Source organism: Rhinolophus sinicus, chromosome 9, assembly GCF_057876585.1.
Source record: "Rhinolophus sinicus isolate RSI-liver-muscle chromosome 9, RSI-T2T, whole genome shotgun sequence".
Lineage (NCBI taxonomy): Eukaryota > Metazoa > Chordata > Mammalia > Chiroptera > Rhinolophidae > Rhinolophus > Rhinolophus sinicus.
Genome location: NC_142509.1, coordinates 2,878,993 through 2,905,867, shown reverse-complemented (window position 1 = coordinate 2,905,867; position 26,875 = coordinate 2,878,993). Strand labels below are relative to the sequence as shown.

At 36.4% G+C, this 26,875-nt stretch overlaps 1 protein-coding gene across 4 annotated transcripts in view; it reads left to right on the top strand.

The window, feature by feature from the left end:
* LOC148757269 (uncharacterized) overlaps positions 1–26,875 on the top strand; it is a 496,442-nt gene that overhangs the window by 433,999 nt on the left and 35,568 nt on the right. Inside the window, exons 3-4 of one of the 4 annotated variants that reach the window (XR_016022344.1) lie at positions 8,704–8,868; positions 14,723–21,299. The exons of 2 other annotated variants lie outside the window; for them this stretch is intronic. The gene's annotated coding sequence lies outside the window, so the exon portion shown is untranslated. Of the gene's footprint in view, positions 1–8,703; positions 21,300–26,875 lie in introns of those variants that run through there. One more of the 4 variants, XR_016022343.1, reaches the window with a different exon arrangement.

Here is a 26,875-nt window from a genome sequence, read left to right as displayed (position 1 = left end):
CACAGCCAGTCCTGTTTCCACAGCTCCCTCCCCTTTGCCAGACCTAGTTGGGCTGTGAATCTGTCTGTGTTCCACAGTTCTCAGAACAGCAAATATTCTGTTCTTTTGATCTGACACTGCTACTGTTCAGCTTCTAGCAGCAGGCAGTTTGTGGCAGGTCGAGCTCTCGGAGGTTAGGGAGGGATCACTAGTCTCAGTGCCTAAGGCTTCTGTTCTCTGCTTGGCAGTGAGGGCTTAAACCACCGTTTTCAGCCTTCTTCCCTCTGTCTTTTCTGCGAGTCTCTGCCGTGAGAGTTGGGTTCAGGTGTGTTATATGCTGTCCCCTAAGCCCTGTGGACCATCAACAGAGCCCTAGCAGTCCAAGTTCTTCCGTCTCCCACAGCTGAGGTAGTTCCGGAGTGAGCTCGGAGAACTGAGCTAGGTCTGCTTCCTTTGCCCGCAGGGCTCCATCTCCGCATTTCTCCCTTCCCTCCTCCCCTGCTCACGCTATTTGCCCACCTTTTGGTGAATTCAGTTGTGGGCCTCTTCGTCTTCTCAGTCTGCTGTGCAGGGAGTCCTTTGTGAAGTTATAGTTGTTCGATTAGTTGTAAATCCAGGTGAAATTTACAGAGTCTCACCTCAGGCCGCCATTTTGATGACGTCTCCATTTTCCTTTGGTGGTTATGATGGTTGTTACCAGCTTTTGGCTATCATGTATAAAGCTGCTATGAACAATTTGTACATATCTGTTTGTATAAATATGTTTTAATTTTTCTTGAGTGAATACCTAGAATAGAAATTGCTGAGTTATAGGCCATATATATATATATATATATATATATATATATATATATATATATATATATATATATATTTAATTCTGTGAAAAATGGTCAAACTAATTTCAAAACTAGCTGTATCACTTTATGCTTCCATCAATAATGTATGAAAATTTTAATTGCTCCTCATCCCCAGGAACAACTGAGGTGGTTAGTCTTTCAATTATTCTAATGAGTACATAGTGGAACCTCATTCTGACTTAAATTTGCATTTCCCTGATGACTAATGATACTGAGCACCTTTTCAATTGCCAACTGGCTATTCAGTTTCGTTTGTGTAGTGACTTATATTCGTTTTGTTTTTTGGTTGTTTGACTTTTTATTATTGAGTTGAAGGAGCTGTTATATATTCTGAAAACAGGTCATTTTTTCATAAATATGTGACATATATGACATATATATGATGCATAGATAGACAAATAGATATTTAAGTTGATGTCCAATTTATCAATTCCTTAATACTTAGTCCTTTCTGAGTTGTATCTAAGAAATATTTGTTTATCCCATATCATTAATATAGTTTCTATGTTTTTTCTACAAGGTTTAGAATTGTGCAGTTATAGTTTGTTTGTTTTTTGTTTTGTTTTGTTTAGGTTTAGGTGTATAATCAATCTCAAAGTAATTTTTGTGTATGGCATGAAGCAGAAGTTTCACTTTCTCTATCTTCCCCCATACACATAGCCAGTATTCTAGCAAAATTTGTTCAAAATAATTTTCTTTCCCATAATGTTACTTAGGCACTATGCTCAAAAATTAATAAATCATATAAGTATGGGTCTACTTCCTACCCTCAGTTATGTTTCATTAATCTATTTTTTAAATATTTAAATCAATACTACACTGTCTTAATTTCTGTGTCTTCATAATAGGTATTAAACTCAGGTACTATGAGTCCTCCAACTATGTTATACTTTTCAAAATTATTATGGCTCTTCTATGTTCTTGCACTTCTAAATACATTACAGAATGAGTTTATCAGTTTCTGTATTTTAAAAGACTGCTAGATTTTTAATATTAAAATTGTGTGATCTATAGAACAATTTAAGAACAGTCAGCTTAACAACATTTAGTCTTGTATTCCATGAATATGGTATATCTCTCCATTTACCTGATCTTCCTTAATTTATCTCAACCAATATTTTGTAATTTCCAGTCCAGAACTCTTAATATTTTTTGGTTTAATTATTTCTAAACATTTCATTTTTAATGCTATTGTAAATGGTATGTTTGCAGTTTATTTTTCAATTTTTATTGCTAATATGTAGAAATACAATTGACTTTTATACATAGACATTAAACTCTATAATAATACTAAATTCGTTTATTAGCTCCAGGAGGTTTTTTTGTTTTGTTTTGTTTTGTTTGTTTGCTTGTTTGTTTTGTTTGGTAGATTCTTTAGTAGTTTCTTCTTCATTTAGCATGTCATCTACAGTTCAAGAGAGGTTTGCCTTTTTATTTTTTTTTCAGTCCTGATGTCTTTTGTTTATATTGTCTTATTGTACTGGCTAGGACATCCAGTATAAGGATGAATAAGAGTGATGGGACTAGACATTCTTGCTTTTTTTCCTATCTAAGGAGGAAAGCATTTGATATTTTACAGTTAAAGAAATATAGTGTTAACTGTGCTTAGAAAAATAAATAAATGGTCTTTTTGAGGTTGAGGAAATTCCTTTCCATTTCTCATTTTCTTCTTCTTCTTCTTATTATTATTACTGATATTGAGTTTAGTCAAATCATCTAGTCAAACATTATTTTCTTCAAATAATGAGATAATAATAATATAGTCACCATTTTATGTATTGTTGGATTAGGGTTATTAATATTTTCTTAACAAATTTTATATCTATGTTAATGAGTGGTATAATCTATAATTTTATTTTTTTGTAATATATTTAAGTGGTTTTGGTATCAGGGTAACAGTGGCCTCATAAACGTGAGAAGAGTTTACATAGAATTTGTATTTTTTTCTTAATTGTTTGATAGGATTCACTAGTAAAGCCTTCTGAGTTTGGAATTTTCTCTGTGGTACGGTTTTAAAAATATGAATTAATTTTTAGTGGATATAGAGCTATTCTGACTTTTTATTTTTCTCAAATTTACACTCATAAAGTTTTTTATAATATTCACTGATCAAGTTTTTAAGTTTGAATGATCTATATTAATATCTGTCCTTTCATTTGTAGTATTGATAATTTTTATTTTCTTTTTTTCATTAGTATAGTAACAGCTTATAAATTTTATTATTCTTTTTCAAGAACCAAATTATTTTCATTATTTTTTCCTTTATTATTTGCCCATTTTTTACTTAATTGATTTCTGCTCTTATCCTTATCATTTCCTTTTGTATTCTTACTTTTGTTTCATTTTTTTCTGATGTTTCTAGCTTCTTATGGTCTCTGCTTTTAAACCATTTTAGATCACTGTTTTTAAACCATTCTTATTTTCTAACATAAACATTTAAAGTTATAAATTTCTTTCTAAGCACTGTTTCAACCTCATCCTATAAATTTGATATGTTTTTATTTTATTTAGTTCAAAATACTGATAATTTCCTTTTAATTTTTTCTTGGACCTGTGGTTTAATAAGAAGTGTTTTTGTTTATTTCCAAATATAAGAGGATTTTCCAAATGCCTTTTAATTATTGATTTCAAATTTAATCCTGATGTGATCAGAGAACATACCCTAAATAATTTAAACTATTTCAAATTATTGAGACTGTCTTACGGCTTAGCATAGGGAATATCTTTGTGATGTTTTATGTGCACTTGAAAAGAATGTGGATTTTCCAATTGTTGGGAGTAGTAATTTACACATGTAAATTAGGTTGTGTTGGTTAATAGGATGGTTCAATTTTTCTACTTGCTTATTGATTTTCTATTTAGTTATTCTATCAATTGTTGAGATAAGAATGTTGACATCTCTAAGTATAATTGTGAATTTATCTATTTCTTCCTCCTTTTCCTTCCATTTTTGCTACATGAATTTCAATGCTCTGTTTTTAGATGCATACCCTTTTATAATCACTGTATCTTTTTATGCTTTGACTTTTTATCATTATTAAATTTTTCTCAGATAATACTAATTTTCCTAAAGTCAGCTTTCTCTAATATTAATATAGCCAGTGCATAATTTTCTTTTTGGTTGTATTTATTATTATTATTTGCATCATTCTTATAATCAACATTTTCATGATAATCTTTTTTCTACACATTTACTTTTTATCTATTTGTGTCTTTTTATTATATGTGAGTCTGTTCTAATTCGCACATACTGGGGAATATTTTTTAATACAGTATGACAATTTCATATTTTAATAGACTATTTATTCCATTTACATTTAATGCATTTATTTAAATAGTTGTATATAAAGCTGCTATCTTGAGTTCTGGTCAAGATGGCAGAGTAGGTAAATGCTGTGCTGCCCTTCTCCCACAACTACATCAAAATTACAACTAAATTACACAACCTCCATCATTGAGAATCACCTGAAGTCTAGCAGAACAGAAGTCCTGTAACTAAGTATATACAAAAGAAGTCATGTCGAAAATGGTAGGAGGGTTTTGGAGATGCTAAGTGGGCTGATCCCACAGCCACATGTAGCAGTTAAAAATTGGAAGGGGTATCTCAGCTGTCGTGGTTCTCCCTGAGGAGTGAGGAGTCTCAGCCCCATGCCAGGTTTCCCATTCCAGGGTTGTAGTACTAGGGGAAGAAGTCCCCATAATCTATGGCTGTGAAAACTAGCAGAGATTGCAGCTGATTGAGATGGAGGGCTGCTGGAGTCCCAGGCGTGCCTCTTAAAGAGCCCTACATGGACTTATTCACCGATGAACTCACTCGTTCCAATCTCCAATGCTGGGGCAGGAGCTTGAAAGGTGCCAGGGACAAATGTGGAGGAACTGAATTGTCTGGCTTCAAGGCAAGGGCTGGAGGGGCAGCTTTCTCCTAGACAGAGTACTCGCAGAAGCCATGGTCCCTTCGTTGAGCTCTTTCCCCACACAAACTGCACATGTAGGCAAGCACCATATCTGAGTCTCCATCAATCTAGCTAACACCATTGGCCCCACCCTGGTGATTCCCTGACACCCCATGCCACCCAACTTGTGGACCCAGCCAAGCTGCTTCCAGTGGCTTTTCCATACAATTGTCCTGTCTTGGCTCATGCTGTGGACTATCCTAAAATCTTTCAAAGTTTCACAAAACTCAAACAAGCAGCATCTGGCCTCAGTGTGCCCTATATCTCTTGCTAAGCATCCCCACGCCCATAATTAGGGGAAGCTGACCTCAGTTCATGGCTTGGACTGTCCTGGGCACCTCCAAGCCCAGTACTATTACCAACCATTTGCACTTCACTTTGTAGCTCATACCAAGTGGCCCTGGGTAGGACACAGGCAGTGGCTGAACTTGGCTTGCAACACAGCATTTTCCAAGAGGCCCCAACCAAGACACTATGTTCCCAGCTTCAGACACAACACAGGATCACCCAACTACCTGCAGAAATGACACACTCTAAAGGCAGACTCATCAGGCACCAGAGGCACACTAAAGCCAGTCCTGCTGCATAGGGTCAGCCCCTGCACAACAGCTCCTTTACTGTACTCATGGCCATTCCTCACAACCAATCAGTCTGAGGATCAATCTCTCCCATTGACATGCAATCAAAACTCAACTACAATAGGAGGGCACACACGACCCAAATAAGGGACACACCTACAGCATCTGGGTCAGGTGATCAGGGAGACTGAGCCACTGGGTCCCACAGGACACCTACTACATAAGGCCACTCTAGTAAGACCAGAGACAAAGAAGTCCTACTTAATACATAGAAACAAATACAGGGAGACAGCCAAAATGGAGGAAAAAAGAAATGTCCCAAATTAAAAAACGGAACAAAAAGCCAGAAAAAGAAGCTAAACAAAATGAACACAAACAATTTACCAGACACAGGGTTCAAAACACTGGTTATAAGAATGATCAAGAATCTCAGTGAGAACTTCAAGGAAGAGATAAGAAACATAAAAAAAGGAATCTTTAGAAATGAAGAATACAATAACTAAAATGAAGAATACCTTAGAGGGAATTAACAGTAAATTAGATGAGGCAGAGGATCAAATCAGCAATTTAGAAGTTAAGGTAGCAGAAAACACCAATCAGAACATTAAAAAAAAAAAAAATGAGGACAGTTCAAGAGTCCTCTGGGACAATATCAAGTGTACCAATATTTGCATCATAGGGGTACCAGAAGGGGAAAAAAGAAAGCAAGGAATTGAAAACCTTTTTGAAGAAATCATCATGGAAAACTTTCTTAACCTGGTGAAGAAAATAGATATACAAGCCCAGGAAGCTCAGACAGTTCCAAACACAACGAACCCAAAGAGTCCCACAGTAAGACACATCATAATGAAAATGTGAATGATTAAAGACAAAGAGAAAATCTTAAAAGCAGCAAGAGATACACCATTACACATACAAGCTCATGTGTATGTGAGCTTATGGGAGCTCACATACAAGGGAGCTTCCATAAGACTGTCAGTTGATTTCTCAGCAGAAACTTTGCAAGCCAAAAGAGATTGACACAAAACATTCATATAGATGAAAAACAAGAACCTACAACTAAGATTACTCTACCCAGCAAAGCTATCACTTAGAATCAAAGGAGAGATACAGAGCTTCCCAGACAAGAAAATGCTGAAGAAGTTCATCACCACCAAACCAACATTACAAGAAATGTTAAAGGGACTTCTTGAAGAAGAAGAGGAGGAGGAGGAGGAGGAGGATAAAAATATGAATAATAAAATGGCAATACTACATATCTATCAATAATTACTTTAAATGCAAATGGATTAAATGCTCCAATCAAAAGATATAGGGTGGCTGAATGAATAAGAAAACAAGACCCTCACATATGCTGCCAGAAAGAATGCAGATCAAAAGACATACAGAATGAAAGTAACAGGATGGGAAAAAGATATTTCATGAAAATGGAAATAAAGAAAGAAGGAAGGAAGGAAGGAAGGAAGGAAAGAAAGAAAGAAGAAAGAAAGGAAGAAAGAGAAAGAAAAGCCGGCCAAGTTAGTAATACTTATACCAGACAAAATAGACTAAAACAAAGACTATAACAAGAGACAAAGAAGAACCCAGTAGTCCCACTTCTAGGTATTTATCCGAAGAAACCCAAAACACTACTTCAAAGGTAAGTGTGCATCCATATGTTCATTGCAGCATTATTTACAATAACCAAGATGTGGATGAATGGCTAAAGAGAAGGTGATACATATACAGATGGAATATTGCTCAGCCATGAAAGGGAATGGAACCTTGCCATCTATGGCAGCATGCATGAGCCTGAAGGATATTATTCTAAATGAAATGAGTCAAGCAGAGAAAGACAAGTATCATGTGATTTCACTTATATGTGTAATTTAACGGGCAAAATAAACAAACAGAGGAGACAGAGACAGACTCATAGATACAGAGAGCATTTTGATGGTTACCAGATGGGAGGAGGGTTGGATGGATGAGTGAAAAGGGTAAGGGGCTAAGAAGTGCAAATTGGTGGTTGCAGAATAGTCCTGGGGATGTGCAGTATAGCATGGGGAATATAGTCAATAATATTGTGATGACTATGTGTGGAGTCATATGGGTAGCAAATATATTGAAGTAACCACCTTGTAACTTGTATAGATGACTCATCACTATGTTGTACTGAAACTAACATAATACTGTATTTCAACTATAATTGAAAGATAGCATATTCTTTAAAAAACAGACTGCTATCTTGCTGTGTGCTTTTTGTTCCCTGAGTATTTTGTCTCTTTCCAGCCTAATTTTGGATGAGTAATTTTCACTATTCCATTTTATGTCTTATGTTGCTTTATGATTTATACCTTACTTTACCTACTTTTAATGATTGTTTTAGAACTGAAATGAGTCCTTAACTTATAGTTTCTATTGAATTTAATATCAGAAAACCACGTACAAAGCGTATGTACTTAAAATTTTTCACTGTCTATTGTTGTCATACATCTATTGCTGCAGTACACTGAAACTGCTATTTTTTTCAGCCTTTTTGGAACTGCGTTTCAGTTTATATAATTTCTATTTTTGGTGTATTCAAATTCACTAATCTTTTCTTCTGCTGTTAAGCTCACGTCGTGACGTTTTTACTGCCATTTTTGTTGTTGTTGTTGTTTTTTTTTAATTCTAGGATTTCTCTTTGGTTCTTTTATGTTCTTTTTTTAAATTTTATTTTATTAAATTTATTGGGGTGACAATTGTTAGTAAAATTTATAAAATTTCCATCTACTTTTCTGTTTCTCTACTTGTTGCATTTTACCCACATTTTTCCTTAAAGTCCTTGAACATAATAGTGGTTTTGAACTTCTTGTGTGTTAATTTTATTATCTCTGTCATTCTTGAGTCTGTTTTTGTTAACTGATTTTTCTCCTGTTTATGGGTGACATTTTCCAACTTCTTTATATATAATAATTTATGATTTGATGCTGAATATTACAGATCCTATGTTGTTGAGTGTCTGGCTTTTGTGGTCTTCCTTAATAGAGTGTTGAATTTTGTTCTAGAATGCAGTTAAATCAAGGCTACTTATTCTTTCTGCTCTTGTTTTTAAACTTTGTTAGGGTAGGTCTAGAGTAGCCCTTATTCTTCTCCAATGGCATGGCCTTTCTGTGTTCTCTACCAAGCACTGTGGCTGAGTCCTGATAAGGCTTCTGACCCAAACCCTTATAGGATCCTGTTCTCTGTCCTGGTTGTCAGACAAATAAAAAGACAAAAAAAATGAACTTGGGAAAACCCATTATCTGCCCCCTCTATTCTTTCAAAGCAACAAGAAGCCCAAATACTCAAATACAGGTTGTCAATATTTTTCAGATGGACGACAAAAAAGAAGAAAGGAATGAATGGATAAACAAAATGTGACATGTACATGCAATGCAATATTATTCAGCTTTGGAAAGAAAGAAAACTCTGACACATGCTGCAACATGAATGAACCTTAAGAACATTATGCTAGTGAAATAATCCAGTCACAAAAGGGTAAATGCTATACATTTCCACTCATATGAGGTACCTAGAGATGTCAAATTCATAAAGACAGAAAGAAGAATGGTGGTTGCCAGAGGTTGAGGCATGGGGAAATGGGGAGTTGTTTAATGATTGCAGAATTTCAGTTTTGTAAGATGAAAAGAATTCTTGAGATGGGTAGTGGTATTGAACAACAATGGGGATATATTTAATATCACTGAACCATACACTTAAAAATAGTTAAGATGGCAAATTTTATGTTATGTGTATTTTACCATAATTAAAAAAAGAAGAAATATCCCTAAGCTTCTTAGTATCCACAATTTTTGCACTATTTAAAGAGTCCTTATATTGTGTCTTTGTTCTGATAATAGCTCTTATGAGGCAGTTAAATTAGTACCTGACTTGACTGTTTTTTGGGTTCCTCATCTATAAAATGGGGAAAATCTTTCTTATTATGTAAGTGCTTCTTTTGAAGTAAAATTGGACTTTATCTTAAAAGCCAACTGAATAAAACTCATATTTTTCTATTCTTTTTCTGCTGATCCACTCCCAAAAAATAAAGAAGGAAAATTTAATCATGAAGCCAGAATGTGGTACAGTTCTGCTATAATTCAGACTTCCCCTACAGTACTTAGAGACTACAGTGAAGAGAGGAAAATGCCCTGTCTGACTGGAGAGCTGGGTTGATGAGAATAGAAAACTGCCCTAAGACTCACAGTACAAATGTGTACTAATGATCAGAACATCTTGCTAAACAGGTTCTACTCCCTATGGAAAGGCCTAAGAAAGCTGTGATTCCTGAACTGTGATCCTGAAAGCTGTGATCCCAGAACTCTTGACTTCACTTCTGAGGTCCCTCAGATATGACAGAGTCCTGTATCCTCATTCCAACTGTCTTTTTATTTGAAACCAATCATGGAGGCAACTAGAGGAGGCACCAAAGCAGAGTGGTAAAGAGCTCTAGAGCCATGAGGACGTGGTTTTGGATTCCTGCTCTGCCATTCTCTAGCTGTGGTCATTGGCCACATCACCAAACCTCCCAAACCTCAATATTCTCACTGTAAAATGGACATAATCTGCCTTTTGGAGAGGTTCCCAGGAGGGTGTCACAAATGCCTAGTGCACCTAGTTTGTAGAAAATGTTCAATATATGCTAACATTTATTAATTAAGATTATGTCCAGAATAGGAACGGTAGGCAGAGAAGATTTTTAGCCATGTTACCAGACTCCACAGCAAAATCTTCCTCTGCATCTGTGATCCAAAACTCTTTTATTGATGCTTCTTAAACATATACGCAATCACCCATTGAGTTTTATTTCAATCTCCACAGCTCCTTAATACTATTTTATTCTTTAATTCTTCCTTCATCTTTAAATGAACTTCTTGTGTTTCCTTTTTTTTCCCCTTTTACCTCTTAGGAAAGGTCATAGAAGGTTGTGATGAATCACAGCAGTCTGACTTGAGAATTGTTCAACATAAAAGTTCCAAATACAATCCAACCCTGGATGATGTTAGTAGTGAATTATTTGTACAGTCTAATGAGGAATGCGAGAACATTTCTGGTCAAATAACAACTTTTCTCCAAATGACACAAAGCACATCTGAAAAAGATCACAGTGATCTCAGTTTTCCAGATGGGAAACCAAGGCCCAGGAATGCAAAAGGATTGAACCAACTTGAACAAGCAATGTAGATTCACATGTCAAAATGTTTCTATCAGGGCTCAAGTGTAAGGAGTAAATCCCCACCCACTCCCTCTCCTACCCCTATTTTCCTGGAAAATAAATTGCATTATATTTAAGAGAAATAATAAGTGAAATAAAAGCACAACTATATAAGGACACATGGTTAACCCAGATGCTGTCAGTACACAAGTTCAACTGGAACAATAACAGCAGAAGCCAAATGTGAGCTAAAGTCAGTACTGATCTGTGTTTCCTAACCTGGCAGAAAAGGCCTTTATGATCAGGCCCCAGCCTCCTTTGACAGCTTTGGCTTTTCCTGCTCTCCAAATGGAAACTGAAATCCTATGTAACATCCATGCTAAACTCTCTCCAAACTTCCAGTATATCAGACGTCCCTGACTTTGCACATCCTTACCTTCCACCACTCTTCACTTCCTAACTTACTTTTTCTTATCCTTCAGCCTTTGGTCTGAGCACCAATGCTTTTGGGAATAATTTTCAGCCTTCCTCCACCCCTCTCCAAGGTTAGACTCCTCTCCTCCCCAGGACACCCTGCACATATTCCTGTTATAGTATCTCATACTGTATTAACATGACCTACTTCCTTGTCTATCTTCTTCACTGGACCAAGTGCTCCTTTAGAGTAGGGACTGTAGCTTTGTATCTAAAATGTCTGGCACATACCATGGTTCCCCAAAAATAAGACTCGGTCTTATACTGTATTTCTCCAAAACTAAGACCTGGTCTTATATTAATTTTTGCTCTAAAAGATGCATTAGGATGTATTTTCAGGGGATGTCTTATTTTTTCATGTACAAAAATCTACATTTATTCAAACGTCATCTTCTTCTGGAACATCGTCATAATGTACTAAATGCGTCCGTCTGGCTGACAATCTTAACTGGGATTTATTTTCGGGTCAGGTCTTATTTTCAGGGAAACACTGTACTAGGCATTACATAAATGCTTGTTAAAGGAATCAATACTGTTTTCAGCTCACCAAAATGCAAGAACCTCTTGCTTTATTTCTTTTTTTCCACTAATAGATAACAATTCCCTTCCCCTATATAATAAGGATATATAGCAGACTTGCTATATAGTATTCCTATGTCTTACTAAAATTAAAAAAATAAAAACATGGATAGATTGCTGGAATCAAAAGGATGTTCAACGGTCATTTGATCCACTTCCATCAGCGTCAATGTGAATTTTCTGAAAATTTGAAAATATTTCAGTTATGAAAAGCCACAAAATGTAGACATCAGCATTAAATAAGGGCATGGTAAGCTTCAAGTATGTTCAAATGGCATGTTCAGATAAGTTTGGCTTTCAAAAGTCAAGAACAAAGCTTACAATTGTTACCCCTTCATGTTGAAACATGAAAGTACATAGAAACTAATGTAATTCATATGCCTATGATTCATCTACTGTCCATTTACCAAAATGTTTAGTTTACAAAAGTGTGCTTGATGCCTGTTTAAGCTTCCTTTTCTTAACAAAAAAGTTTGTTTTTTGGGAGATAACTGACATCCTAAAATTTCTGTACTGACAGGGAAATTCCAAGCCTGTCAAGTCAACGAGACTTTTAAGTTAGACCGAAAACTTTCACGCAGTATAAGTTAATAATCTGGGGAGGGTGTGGGGGAGTAATAGTGTTGTAGATTAAATAAGTTGCTGGCTAATTGACTGAATTTCCCAAGAGAGAAGTGATCAACATAAAAACTTCTAAGCTTTTCTCAATTTTCTGTACATTCTTAACTGGCTTAAGATATATGGCATAAGGCTAATGTGTGTAAATGATGAAAGGCTTTCGGAAAGAAAAACGCTCAACTAGCGGTCAAGATTTCAGAATAGGTAAATGCTGTGCTTACCTCCTCTCATGATCACATCAAAATTATAACTAAAGTACAGAACAACCATCATTGAGAATTTCTTGAATTCTAGCTGAACAGAAATACTACAACTAAAGACATACAGAAGCCACCACAAGACTGGTAGGAGGGGCAAAGACGTGGAATGGGCTGGTCTTACACTCAAGTGTGAGTTAAAAATCAGAAGGGATATCTGTGCTAAAGTGGCCTTCCCTGAAGCTCCGCAGCTCAGGGTTCCAGTGCCAGGAAAAAAGGTCCCCCAACTTCTGGCTATGAAAACTAGTGAAGATTGTGGCTGAGTGAGATGGAGGGCTGTTGGAGTCCCAGGCATTCCTCTTAAAGGACCCAGACATGGACTTACTTGCTGAGGGACTCACTCACTCTAAGCTCCAGCACTGGGGCAACAACTTGCCAGGGACCTACAGGGAGGAAATGAATTGTCTAGCTTCAGGGCAAGGGCTAGAAGGCTAGCTTTCTCCTGGACAGAAGTGCTGTCAGAATCCATTATTTCTTTATCGAGCCCCTGCCCCCCTGGCATGAAGTTACAGTCAGCTACCATATCTGAGTTTACATAAATCTAGCTAACACTCTTCACCATGCCATTGGTGATTCCCTGAGACCCTGCCCCACGCAACTTTTGGACCCATCCAAGTTGCTTCCAGTGGATTTTCCATACAAATAGCCTCTCTTAGTTGATGCTGTGAACTTTCCTAAAATTTTTCAAAGGTTCACAAAATCCAAACAAACAGCTCTGGACTCAGTGTGCCCCATACTGCTTGATAAGCAACCACAAGCCTGGCACTAGCAGAAGCTGGCCTCAGTTTGTGGCTTGGCCTATCCCAAGTAGGTACCTACAAGCCCAGCGCAGATGGCTGTGGATTGCTTTGTGGCTCATGCTAGGTGACTCTGGGCAGGGCATAGGCAGAGGCGGAACTTGGCCTGTGTCAGGGCCCTTCCCAGGAGGACCCAGGGCCTGCACACAAGATGGCCAGCTTTGAACCATGCCACAACACCACCCAGATGCCTCCATGGGTGACACACCCAAAGGGAAGACTGGGCAGGCAACTGGGCAGACTGGGCAGCCCTGCTAAAGCAAATCTGAATTTATAGAATCAGCCCCTGCACAACAGCTCTTCCACTGTAGTTATGGCCAGTCATCATAACAAATCAGCCCCAGGGCTAATCCCTCCCATTGATGTGCAAACAGCAACCAAGGCTCAACTACACTGGGGGGCGTACACAACCCACACAAGGGACACATCTGAAGCACCCAGCACAAGTGACCAGGGAGACTGCACCACAGGGTCCCACAGGACACCTACTATATAAGGCCACTCTTCTAAGACTGGCAGACATAGCTACTCTACCTAATACATAAAAACAAACACTGGGAGGCATCAAAAATGGGGAGACAAAGAAACATGTCCCAAATAAAGAACAGAAAAAGAACTAAATAAAATGGTGACAAGCAATCTACCAGATGCAGTGTTCAAAACACTGGTTATAAGGATGTTCATTGAATTTCGAGAAATAGTAGATGAGCTCAATTAGAACTTTAACAAAGAGGCAGGAAACATAAAAATGGAGATAGAAAACATAAAAAAGAACCATTCAGAAATGAAGAATACCGAAATTAAGAATAAATTAAGAGAATGATTAGATGAAGCAGAGGATCAAATCAGCAATTTACAGTTAAGGTAGCAGAAAACATTCAATCAGAACAGCATGAAGAAAAGAAATCCAAAAAAATGAGGACATTTTAAGGGGCCTCTGGGACAATATCAAGCATATCAACATTCATATATTGGGGTACCAGAAGAAGAGGAGGAGAGAACAAGGAATTGAAAACCTATTTGAAGAAATAATGATAGAAATTTCAGCCACAGCCTGTGCCCTGCCCAGAGCTATCTGCATAAGCTACAAAGCAATCGGCAGCCACCTGTACTAGGCTTGTAGGAACCTAGGAGAGGCCAAGTCACAAAATGAGGCTGGCTTCTGCTACAGGCAGGCTTGGAGCTGCTTAGCAAGAGGTATGGGGCACACTGAGGACAGATGCTGCTTGTTTGGGTTTGTGAACGTTTGAGAGATTTTAGGAAAGTCCAGGGAAGGAAATAGACACACAAGCCCACGAAGAACAGACAGTCCCAAACAAAATGAACCCAAAGAGGACCACAATAGACACATCATAATTAAACGTTAAAGTTTAAAGATAAACAGAGAATCTTAAACGAAGTAAGAGAAAAGTAGTTAGTTACTTTTATCTGCAAGGGAACTCACATAAGACTATCAACCGATTTCTCAACAGAAACTTTACAGGCCAGAAGGGATTGGCATCTCCAACCAAGATTACTCTACCTAGCAAAACTATCATTTAGAATTGAAGGACAGATAAAGAGATACCCAGACAAGAAAAAGGTAAAAGAGTTCATCACCACCAAACCAACATTATAAGAAATGTTAAAGGTACTTCTTGAAGAAGAAGAAAAAATAGAAGAAAAGAAGAAAAAGATGAAGATGAAGATGAAGACAAGGAGGAGGAGGAAGAATAAGAAGAAGAAGAGGAAAAAGAAGAAGAAGGAGAAAGAGGAGGAAAAAAGATAAAAAACATGAATAATAAAATGGCATACCTACATATCTATTAATAATTACTTTAAATGTAAATGGATTAAATTTTCCAATCAAAAGACATAGAGTGGATGAATGGATAAGCAAACAACACCCTTACCTATGCTGCCTATAAGAGACTCACTTCAGATCAAAAGACACACATAGACTCTAAGTAAAGGGATAGAAAAAGATATTTCATGAAAATGGAAAGAAAAAATAGCTGGGGTAGCAATACTTATGCAAAACAAATTAGACTTTAAAACAAAGGCTATAACAAGAGACAAAGAAGGACCCAGTAATCCCATTTTTGTATTTACCTGAAGAAACCCAAAACACTACTTTGAAGGGATGTGTGCATCCATATATTTATTGCAGCCTTATTTACACTAGTGAAGATATGGAGGCAACCTGGGTGTCTATCAGTGGATGAGTGGATAAAGAAGAGGTGGTACATATATATAATGGAATATTACTAGACCATAATAAAGAATTTAATCTTGCCATCTGCAACATAAATGGACGTACAGGCTCTTGTGCTGAGTAGAGTAAGTCAGACAGAGAAATAAAAATGCCATATGATTTCACTCATATGTGGAATCTAAAGAACAAAACAAATAAACCAAATAGAGGCAAATTCATAGATACAAACAACATTTTGATGTTTGCCAGCTGGGAAGGGTGTTGGCTGGTTGGTGAAAAAGGGGAAGGGATTAAGAAATACAGAGTGGTAGTTACAAAATAGTCATGGGGATGGACCATATAGTTTAAGTAATATAGTCTATAATAGTGTAATAACTATGTATAGTGCCAGATGGATACTAGATTTATGGGGGTGATCACTTCATAAGTTGTGTCTAATCACTATGTTGTACACCTGAAACTAATATAATATTGTATGCCACTCTAATTGAGAAATAAAACAATTTAAAAAGTACTCAAATAAAATCCTAATTATTTTAAAAAGTGATTAAGAATGGACCAATTTAAATCATTCTGTAAAAACCTACACGTATATTCAACTTTTAATGCCTCAACATGTCTCTGTACAAAGAAGTGCTGAGGTACACTTTGTTGTTGTTGCTTCTCTATGTGATAGAGTTCAAGATCATGAATGCTAAAATCAAATCTTCAAATAAGCATATGAATCAAAAGTTGATGTCTGATTACTGATGACTGAAACAAAACAAAACAAAAAACCCAGATATCAGAATCTAGGATAAGGTTGATACCTCCAAATAAACATGATGTCCAAAACTGAGCACTGACTAAATCAGGAACCATAGAGGTCAGAGTCATGCTAAGAAAGGAAGGCCCAGCATTTCATAATCTTGGGCTGAGCAGTAGGAAAATCAGTAGACTCAAATCAGTTAGAATTATAAAGTAGGACTCTAGAAATCTAAAAACCTATCTAATTCTCGAATAATCCAATACAACCGCTGCTTGAAGGCTTCTGGACTCACAACACTCTTTTCCTCAGCTGGCCCATTGTACAGATGAATTTTAATGTTAGAAGATTTTTCCTTACATTGAGTCAATATTTATCTCAATGTTTTTTCCACGCATGGTTCCTTTTTGAGGTATACACAATTAATTTAATCCTTTCATCCCACATAGTTCTATGAGTTTTAGGACCTGGTTATTGAGAGCTACTTGATTCTTCTTTTCTCCAGATGACAGCTTCTCAGATCCTTCTACTTTTCCTCATATGAATGTGGCTTCAAATCCCTTCACTTTCCTCTGAAAAGCCTTCTCTTTGTCACTCTGTTCCTTAAATGTGTTTATTAGAATGAATGTATGGACCTCTTCATGTTCAGACATTGAAAAATCTATGATGGATTCATATTATCTATGAAATGAAAAGTAAAAATACGTTTTCTTGTGAGTGTTCTCCCTCAGTATTCAACACATGTGATTTTTCTGTGCTTATCACATTTAAGAGGCATGTTTGTTTCTCATCTGTTTGTCTTGTTATTTTGTTGTTTTTGGTTTATATACCACATATCAGTGAAATCACATGGTTCTCTGCTTTTTCTCTCTGACTTATTTCGCTCAGCATTACACTCACAAGATCCATCCATGTTGTCACAAATGTTCCTATATCATCTTTTCTTACCGCCAAATAGTATTCCATTGTGTATATAGGGGTGGGAGATGAAGGTAAGGGGGATCAAATATATGGTGATGGTAGGAGAACTGACTCTGGGTGATTGACACACAATGGGATTTATAGATGATGTAATACAGAAATCTATGTAATTTTACTAATTGTCACCCCAATAAATTAAAAAAAAAGAGGTATGTTTGTAGGCATTTGTTTACTGGAAAATTCCCTTCTCATTACTTTCAAATTTTTACAAAGTAAAAGATACTGCTTCAGACCACATTTAAATTCTAACATCAATTGTAGGCCACACAATTCAAGGATATACAAATGAAAATAAGGAAGAAAGGGACTCTGTACATAATTCAAAAGCAAAATGAAACATCATTGTTTCATGTGAATATAAGTGAAAGATGACAGAAAATTCAAGGTAGAATTAATCAAGGGGGGAAAAGCCTTATTGGTTTACTTTTCCACAGAGAACTCTAGATAGTGTAGAAATAGGGTATTCAGGAATTTGGGTATATTCACACACAGAATTAATCAAGAAGAGAATGTACTCATACAACTGTATCAATATGTTCTTATTTCAATGGTTATTTAGTGAGTTTTATTTGTCTATGCAACAGAGAACAGTCCATAGGCTCCATGAGAAAGGTTTGCATGACATAAACTGTAGCAGAAAACAGATGGTCATCTGATTTTAATAACTGTGTTTAAACAGAACTGAACTGCTATTAGTGATATCATCAACAATGATTTATTTGTGAAGCATGGTAAAGGGACTTTCACCCTCATGGAATATGTTTTCTTTCAATATTTGTGATTGTCTACACAACACTGGAAACATCTGGATATAAACCAGATTTTTCCGCCCACCATGTGCATGGCTGGTACATGCAATGTCAAACAACTGAATGCTAGGGGGGGAAAAGGCAAGTGACTAAATTATTTAGAGACCTATAAGTTGCTAGATCTGAGTACTTATTCAAAGGTTTGTCAGTATAGACACCTCACTGGAACAAAATGCACATCTAATTCAGGTCACTCACTCTGTTAAGACCTTACTTGGTCCCTCATTGCTAATAAGGGTACAATCCAAATGCACTAACAGGGCATCCAAATCACTTTGTTATTTGGTCCCAGCCTACCATCCCATCCTCATCTGCTGCTTGTTTTTACTCAATGTTCTACAATCCAACTACAAACTATGTACCAATTTAAAAGAGTTTATGTTTTTTCACAATGTCAGCATGCCTTTGCTATATGCATTCTCCCGGATGTTTTTCTTCAAATTTCTCTGTCTGATAAACTTTCCATACTCCCATCCATCTTTAAAGACCATGTTCAAGTAATAACTCCTTTAGGGAAGTCTTTGCTGACCTCTCTGTACTAAATTAGTTATTTCCTCCACTATGTGCCTATAGGGCATTTCATGAGAGTTCCTCTCACACTTTGCATTGTCATTATTTGTCCATGTACCTCTCCTTTTTATTAGGCTATGAACAGAGCACATAGCATGTCTTTTTTATCTTGTGTGCCTAGAATAGTGGCTGACTCATAACTGGCACTCTAGAGATGGTATTTAAATGAATTAATTCCAATTTAAATAATTTTTCTTCAGAAAAGAGTTTTTTCTATACTAAAATTTATTGGGGTGACAATGGTTAGTAAAATTACATAGGTTTCAAGTGTACAATTCTGTGATACATCATTTATATATCACATTGTGCAAAATAATTTTTATCTGAATAATTTAGGATCCTTGTTCAACAATTCACTCCAGCTATACAAATGATAGCGAAAGGAACATATCTTAATCTAATATTGATTTGATTACATAAATTTAATTAATAATGTGTTCAATAAACTTTAATTCATTGACTGCATATTTTGCATTTTATATTTTTATGCAACTGCATGGAAGATACATTTTTGTAGTGTTTTAATTATTATTCCAAAATATATTTTAGTATGTGTGTAGCTGTGATACAAGACTTATAAGGATGCCTGAAGTCTCTTCAGGGATTTTCCAATCTCTCTAGGATGCATGATACTAAAAAAAACACAAAAAACAAACAAACAAACAAAAAAACAGTGAATGATAAATACCTACTACATACTATAATCCTTTTATAGTTTTTCATAGCATGAAAAACTATAAAAGGATTATAGTATGTCCTATTCACCTATTCAATTCTGGGCATTAAAGAACTTTTATCATTTGTTTTTTGCTTTATATTTCATTATTTGATAGGAAAACAATTTCCCATGTTATTATTTTGTGTGTATATGTGTGTGTGTCTGTGTGCATAGCAACATACACATTGCATATTTATATATATTTGTAGTGAAGTATTTTATATATATAAATATATATGTGTGTATATATGTGTATATGTGTGTGTGTGTGTGTGTGTGTGTATATATATATATTTGTTTCAGTGAAAAAGGAACAAAGAAAACCCCAAGAGAAAATTACGTATTCCCCCAATTTCACCCACAGCTTCTTGAAACATGCCAATATTTTTCATTTCTACACTAAAATTGTCAGTATAAAATGAACGCTGTGGAATGAAGGGTAATACAGAAATACTTTCAGCAGGCTTAAGGATATGAGATAACGAAAATAGCTCCTGGAATAAGCATATTTATTGGGTTTGTTATATATCAAATGTAACAAAAGTAGAGAATCTGAAGAACGCCCTGTGTGGTTCTTTTCACACCCTTTGATCACACAATTCCTCTTTAATTCAGATGCAGTAGAGCTTAAGTGGCTTCATTGATGTGTTAAGTGTGGAATGATTTTTGTATAAAATAAAAAAGCTTCCATTATGTGTCCAGAAAAGCCTGTGTGTGCTTGTTTATTGAGACAGGAAGTCGGTTTCCCACACAGAGCAACAGTTCTGTGATGCTGAAGCATTGTGTCTGAAAAAAGAGTAAAGGAAACTTAATTTTCTACCTGGCAGAAATCGGCTTCTGGAGGAAAGGCAGACAATGTGATTGGGCTTCCACTGAATGAGAGGACTTGATTGATTTTCAAAAAATGCACTGTGCCGTGCCATGTAGAGGAGGTTGTCTAGAATACTTTTGTTAGGAAAACGTACATTTCATAATAGAGTTTTTTGTACCTTGCTTAATGAATTGGTGCATCCCAGCCAGCACTTGTCACTCCTTCCTGAAGTCAGGTGGGGGAAAAAAGAAATGCTGTTTGGGAATTTTCCCTCCTAGATTTGTCTCCAGGTTGATACTTTTGTTTATTTTTTCTCTAAGTTGGTTGCCATTAGCTTTTGTTTTTTATGTGGGTGTTTGTTTGTTCAATAACCAGCATAGAGAATACTTCTGAAAACTTTCAAGGTGAAGTTTAAAAATGCATTCATTTTTTAAATATTTAGGCATGGCTAAAGTTTCTATGTACCAAGAGTGGAACCTAGTCTTGTTGTTAAAAAGCAAAATTCAACTGAGTAAATTTACAGATCTAATTGTCTCCATTCAAGGATTCATGAATCAGACAGCATTCCATATAGCAGATAGAAAGGCGCTCCAAGCAATTATACAAAATGGGAGGTATTTAAAAGCAAAAAAGAGGCAGGGAAAGAAAGTTAAAAGAATGGATTATGTCAGGCGAGGTCTTCTTTCCTTAGGCGAAAGTAAGGGTGTCTATCAAGCAGATTACCTCACTAGTGTTGATCAGGAAATTCCAGATTGAATGGTTAAAATTACAGAGGCTGAATCTGCAATTAGGTTTAGTATTAAATCTTGGTTTGCTAATGAGAGACTTTGCACAAGTGACTCCACTTTGGGACTATTCTCTTTTTTCCCTTAACATTTAAGCCCATGGAATAAACTCTATGTTGTGGTCACAGGATGAAGAAGAGCAAGAATAGAATGTTCATTGCAGCTTTATTTGCGGTGGCCAAGACATGGAAACAACCAAAATGTCCTTCGATAGATGAATGGATAAAGAAGTTGTGGTATATATACATAATGGAATACTATTCGGCAGTAAGAAAAGATGATATAGGAACATTTGTGACAACATGGATGGATCTTGAGGGTATAATGCTAAGCGAAATAAGTCAGACAGAAAAAGCAGACAACCATATGATTTCACTGATATGTGGTATATAAACCAAAAACAGCAAAAGAACAAGACAAATAAATGAGAAACAAAAACTCATATACACAGACAATAGTTTAATGGTTACCAGAGGGTAAGGGGGGTGGAGGGTGGGAGGGGGTAAGGGGGCTCAAATATATGGTGATGGAAGGAGAACTGACTCTCGGTGGTGAACACACAGTGGGGTTTATAGATGATGTAATACAGACTAGTACACCTGAAATCTATGTAATTTCACTAACAATTGTCACCCCAATAAATTTAAAAAAAAAAAAGAATTCATCTCAATCTCAGACTCCAAAGATCATTCTTTTTTGTCTATACCATGTCGGTAAATGAAGTAGCTGGATTCCTGCTGTCCTTCCCATGCCTCATGTAATCTATTGTCCAACCTCATGGTTACTGTCATTGTCATCTTCCTCTTCAGCCTCATTATGAACCAGTCTAAAGGCTTATGTTTCGTAACTGGGGATTGTTCTAAGAGAATATATTACATAGATTTTCCACTTAATAGTTTTATCATCTGAAACAGACAACAGTGAAGTGGACCTAATGAGAAGAATGTATAGAGAACAGAATCAGCCCAGGGAATTTTTCCATTGGTAACATGTACTTCATTAATATTATAGAGATAAACGAAATTTTAGGGTGAAAAGCTCAGTAAAGGATAGTTATAGCAATTTCATGTCCAAGAAAATGATCACTAGGCTGTGTAGGCTGAGGGGGGAGACAGGATTAGAAGAGCAGTACGACTGAGACGTGGTGGACAGTCAAAAGGCATTACGGGTACACTTACACTGTGCACTGGATTATTTGATTCTTCCTTATGCAGTTGCATCTTTTTCTGCCCATTTTAATTTTTTCCAAACGTATTACTAATACAATTTCTACTTTTTCTTCCCATCATGCATGGGTGAATGTCTCCTTAAATTTGATGTCACAATATCATTTTGATCATTATAAATCCATTTGTAAAAGAATTTCAGAGTCAAGAAATTCTAGGGGTTAAGTATTGGGCAGGACAAGGGATATTCTTCAAGAAGTTCCTAGACTAATAGTGACAACCGTTAACTTTCTTCCATTTGGCAATCAGAATGAATGTTCATCCCCGACTCCCTTGTTAGCCTATTCTATTTCATTACAAGTCACAGTAGCTCTGCCATTGCTGTTATCCTAGACATTTAATGCTCTTTCTTCATGCACTTCTCACATTCCTTTCATGCATTGCTCAGTGAGCCTCATCTCGCACTCCCTACATCTATTTGTGTAATGCTTGGTATGTGTCTGTTGCCATGAACAACCATAGGCCTTGACCAAATTATGTGACTTTAATTTATCATGTCAGATACCATATTTCCTGGAGAGAATTAGAATTAAAGCTAATTCTCTTACCGCAATATGATATGGTTTTTGATAGCCAAAGATAACAACAAACATTTTAAAACATGTTTTCACCCTGTATTTATATCCAAAAAACCTCCAGGTACTGGGCCTTTATTACCAAAATCAATAATTCAGTGAAAAGATGGGAAAATCAGAATTCTGATCCTGGTGCTACAACTGACTTCTTAAACCTCGAGACCACGTGCTTAATCTCTCTGACTTTCAAGTTCTTCATCAAAAAATTGCCTTTTTTCCTTTCTTTTCCCCCTTTCCTCCTTTCCTCCCTCTCTTCCTTTTTCCTCTTTTCTTTCCTTTATCTCAAGTTTACAGAACATCTCCTTTTTCAAGGAGAGAACAACAACAGCAAAATGAAACATTAAAATAACAACACAAGGCCATTGTAATTAAAAGAACAAATAAAAAGCAATGAACTCCATATGCATTTGTAAAGCACTATATATAACTGTGATATTAGTGTTATGGGAGAATAACACTGCTGGGAAGACTGTATAATGCAGAGGTTAAGAACTTGAGCTTTAGAATTAGAAAAGCATGAGTTTCAATCTTACTAGCTGTGTACATGGGCACAATAAAGTTTCCAAGTCAAAGTTTTCTCATCTGCAAAATACAACATGTTAATAAAGGTAGTATAGAACTCAAAGAACTGTTGTGAAGATTCAATGAGTGAGATTGTATATGTAAAATGCTAAGCACAAATGCCTAGCATATAATAAATGCCCAACAAATTAGCTGTTATTATTATTGTTAGGGAGGCAGAATAACTCACACTCATAACTTTTGTTGTTTAAAATGACAATAATATCCCAAAGGAAACAAAGGTCATTAGGTGCTAGAGGACTCAGAACTTCTCCTGGGGAGGTGTCAATTTCCACTAAAAAAAAAAAAAAGGAATTCATGAAAGGAGTGGCATGACTGTTGCCAGGATAGAGGCACAGTAGTTTAACAGTTAAGTCTTACATTTGTAAGCCTTCTCACTTGTTGATTGCCTACTTCTTTCTATCACTTTGAGAATCCTTTTCTCAGTTGTTGTTTTTTAACTTGTCTTGCATTGTTCTCTCTTAATGTATGGTTCCTGGGTCAGAGCTTTCTCTAGGGAAAATCAGCAGGTGGCTTAAAAGTCCCACCCTTCTTCCTATCTCTGTCAAAATCCTGTTCATTCTTCAAGGTCTGGTTCAGATGTCATGTTCATGAAGCTGTCCTGTGCTGTCCTAAAATGTTATTCAAGATGCCTGCTCTGTGCTCCCATTACACTCTTAGCAACCAATACAGTGTGATTATATTTGAGATAGTGGGTGAATATCTCTCTGTGCATCAATGTCTTATACTAGACTGTAAGCTGTTTGAAGGCAGGAATTATATCATAGTCATCTTTGCAGCCTCTATCTAAATGTCTTGTGCTTAGTACAGCATAGAGCTAGACAGTGAAATTGAAATTGTTCCCATTAAATTGAATTCAATCCTACAAAGGAAGACGCAAGGGGACTGATTTCCCAAGAGTCTTTTTATAGTCTCACTAGAGTTGATTTGGGAGCACACAACCAAGGAAGGGCCCTGGGACCCTGCATTCCACCTCAAAGCTCCACCACCACAAGCTACCTCTGGATCTCAGAGACCCTCCATTACTGACTAGGTGACCCTAGGTTCTTTGAAGCTGGAATTTAAAATAACCCATGTGTAATATTTGGATTAGTGTCTTCATGACATGGACTCTAGAAACAATGAGATGATAAGAACGTTCCATTTAGCTTATTTTTGCTGTGTGCTTATCAGAGCATAGTGCACATGTCCAGTACATTCAGATGGCTGGAGTTAAAAATGATTAAAGGGTGTAGACCTTACATTTAGCTAAATGTTGTTAAGCAATTTCTTGGCTAAAAAAATAAAATATAATCTTTCTTTTTTAAAATTTGTATAAGTTGCATTAAAAAAAATCTTTGCTGTTCAAGATCGAGGTGTTTGTTTTTTTTCTCTCTCTGTCTTGGAGCCTTTAATCAGAACTGGCCTGGTATCATTTGAAACAGTTGAAGCTGAGACCATATATGTTGAAACTATTGGAACTAACTGCCTATTCTACTACTCCCCTTGTCCAAGGCAGTATGTGCTGTGAAGTGTAACTATTTGGGATTATGAATTTACCCTTAAAACATTTTAATACCCTGCAGTTTTCTCAGCAATTGTAAAGTCCTAGTAATCACACTACAGCCAGTTCTTGATTATCCACAAAAAAGGAAATGAATAGTAGCACAAATAATCCAAAACAGAAAAACAATCAAAATGTTTCTTGTATTTTACTTTGGAATGCTTTGTATTGCTTTGGGGGATTCAGATTTTCTGTTCTAGCAATGTTCTGCTCAGGAAAAAGTTATAATGAGTTTGCATTCCCAAAGCCCACACTAAATGGCTGAGGGGGATGTGGCCCAGTCACATGCTGGGTGGCAGAGAGAAGGCAGACTGAAATCTGAAGGGAAAGAATTCCACTAATAATCTAGAAGTGAAAAATGCCCATATGAATAATTAAGTGTGGACTGGAATATAATTCAGTCTTGTAAATTAGTGTGGAAAATTTTCCACCCCACATTTAAAAAAATCAGGTTATCCTCTTCAGAGAAGTTACACTGGTAGTAAAAATAAATGACCTCAGCATTCGTCATTGCTCACTATCCATTGGCACTGGCACTGTGTGAAGGACTCGGGACTTATTGCTAAGGCCACAGGAGTCAGTTCTCAGCTAATATACTCCAATTCCATCCTACAACCTTCTTCAATTAGACATATGTGGGTTTATAGAATGCCAGACTATGTACTAAATATTGTCTTATCTACTAGGGCAGTTACTGTTGTATTTTAAAGATGAGAAAACTGAGGTTCAGACAAGTTCACTACTAATTTAAGGTCACAAAGCTAGTCACTTGGGAGAGGTCAAGTTTGAGCCCTCCTAGTTTGGGATTAGGATGGGGAAAAACACAGAAAGGATTCCAAAAACAAAGTTTAGTGAATGAATAAATGCAAGTTAGTGGTAATTACAATGTAAATGTGTGTGATGTTACTACATGCCCAAATACGCAGTACCAGTGAGATGGGCCATAACAATCAGAGATCATTTTATTAAGAGCTCTGAAACAGACAGAATGGGACTCCCAGTGGTGGGAATACTTTGGGCGGGTACACACAGATTAGGAAACATCAGATATGTTCAGAGAACCATGAGTTGTCTGAAAAAAGAATCTGCTCAAGGTGAAGAAATATAAACAAAAATGAAAATAATAACAACAAAAAGAAGTGTCTACCCTTCCACCATGTGAGGACACTGAAAAGACAGCCATCTTTGAACCAGGAAGTGGGCTCTCACCAAGCACTCAGTCTGCAGGCTCATTGATCTTGGATTTCCCAGGCTCCAGAACTGTGAGAAATTTCTGTTGTTTATAAGCCATCGAGTCCACTATATTCTAAGATACATGGGGATCTTAGAGAATGAAGATAAACCTTACAGTTACAGGTACTACAAGGGGAAACCCAGTAAGCATATTTGGTTCCTGGACTGAAGATAGATGAATAAAGGCAATACAGAATATTTCTGATATAATAGAAGTAATTAAAAAAAAGAAGTGTCTAAATAGCATAATAGTGTTGCTATTAAAAATCAGTGTGGAGATCAGGGACAAGCAAGAATAGAGAGGAAAAGGGGAAGTCTGTTTTTGAAAGCCATCATATTTTAGAAAATGTAAATGCTCACTTTGTTATCTAGTGAAGCACAATGTGTACATCTTAAAATAAATTTAGTGCTTGGAGGAGATGAAGAAAATAAGTAAAGATAAAGAATGGGTTATTTCAAAGTCACCCAACTGGCCAAGTGAATCCCTAAACTCAGGTCTCCTGACTCTTACCCTAGTGATCTTCCACTAACCAGACTGGATTTGAAGCACCATTTTGTGTGTTAGCCTCAGAGTATCTTTCGGGAAGAAAGTAGTGACTCCAGGATGCTTAGAAAATATAACTCAAAGCTGATATTCAATTAGTTCTGGAAATTTCCACAGCCTTTTTAGCTAAATCATATTCCTTTTCGAAGGCAGAACTTTTTTTCTTTTTTTTGGCCTTGATTCTCTCCTTTGACATCTCCCCAACCTCACTACTGTTTACTCTGTCAAACTTGATTTTACCCCCGGCCTAAAAATGCATAAACCAGGAGAAGGTCCAAGATGATGGATTAGGTAGATGCTATGCTTACT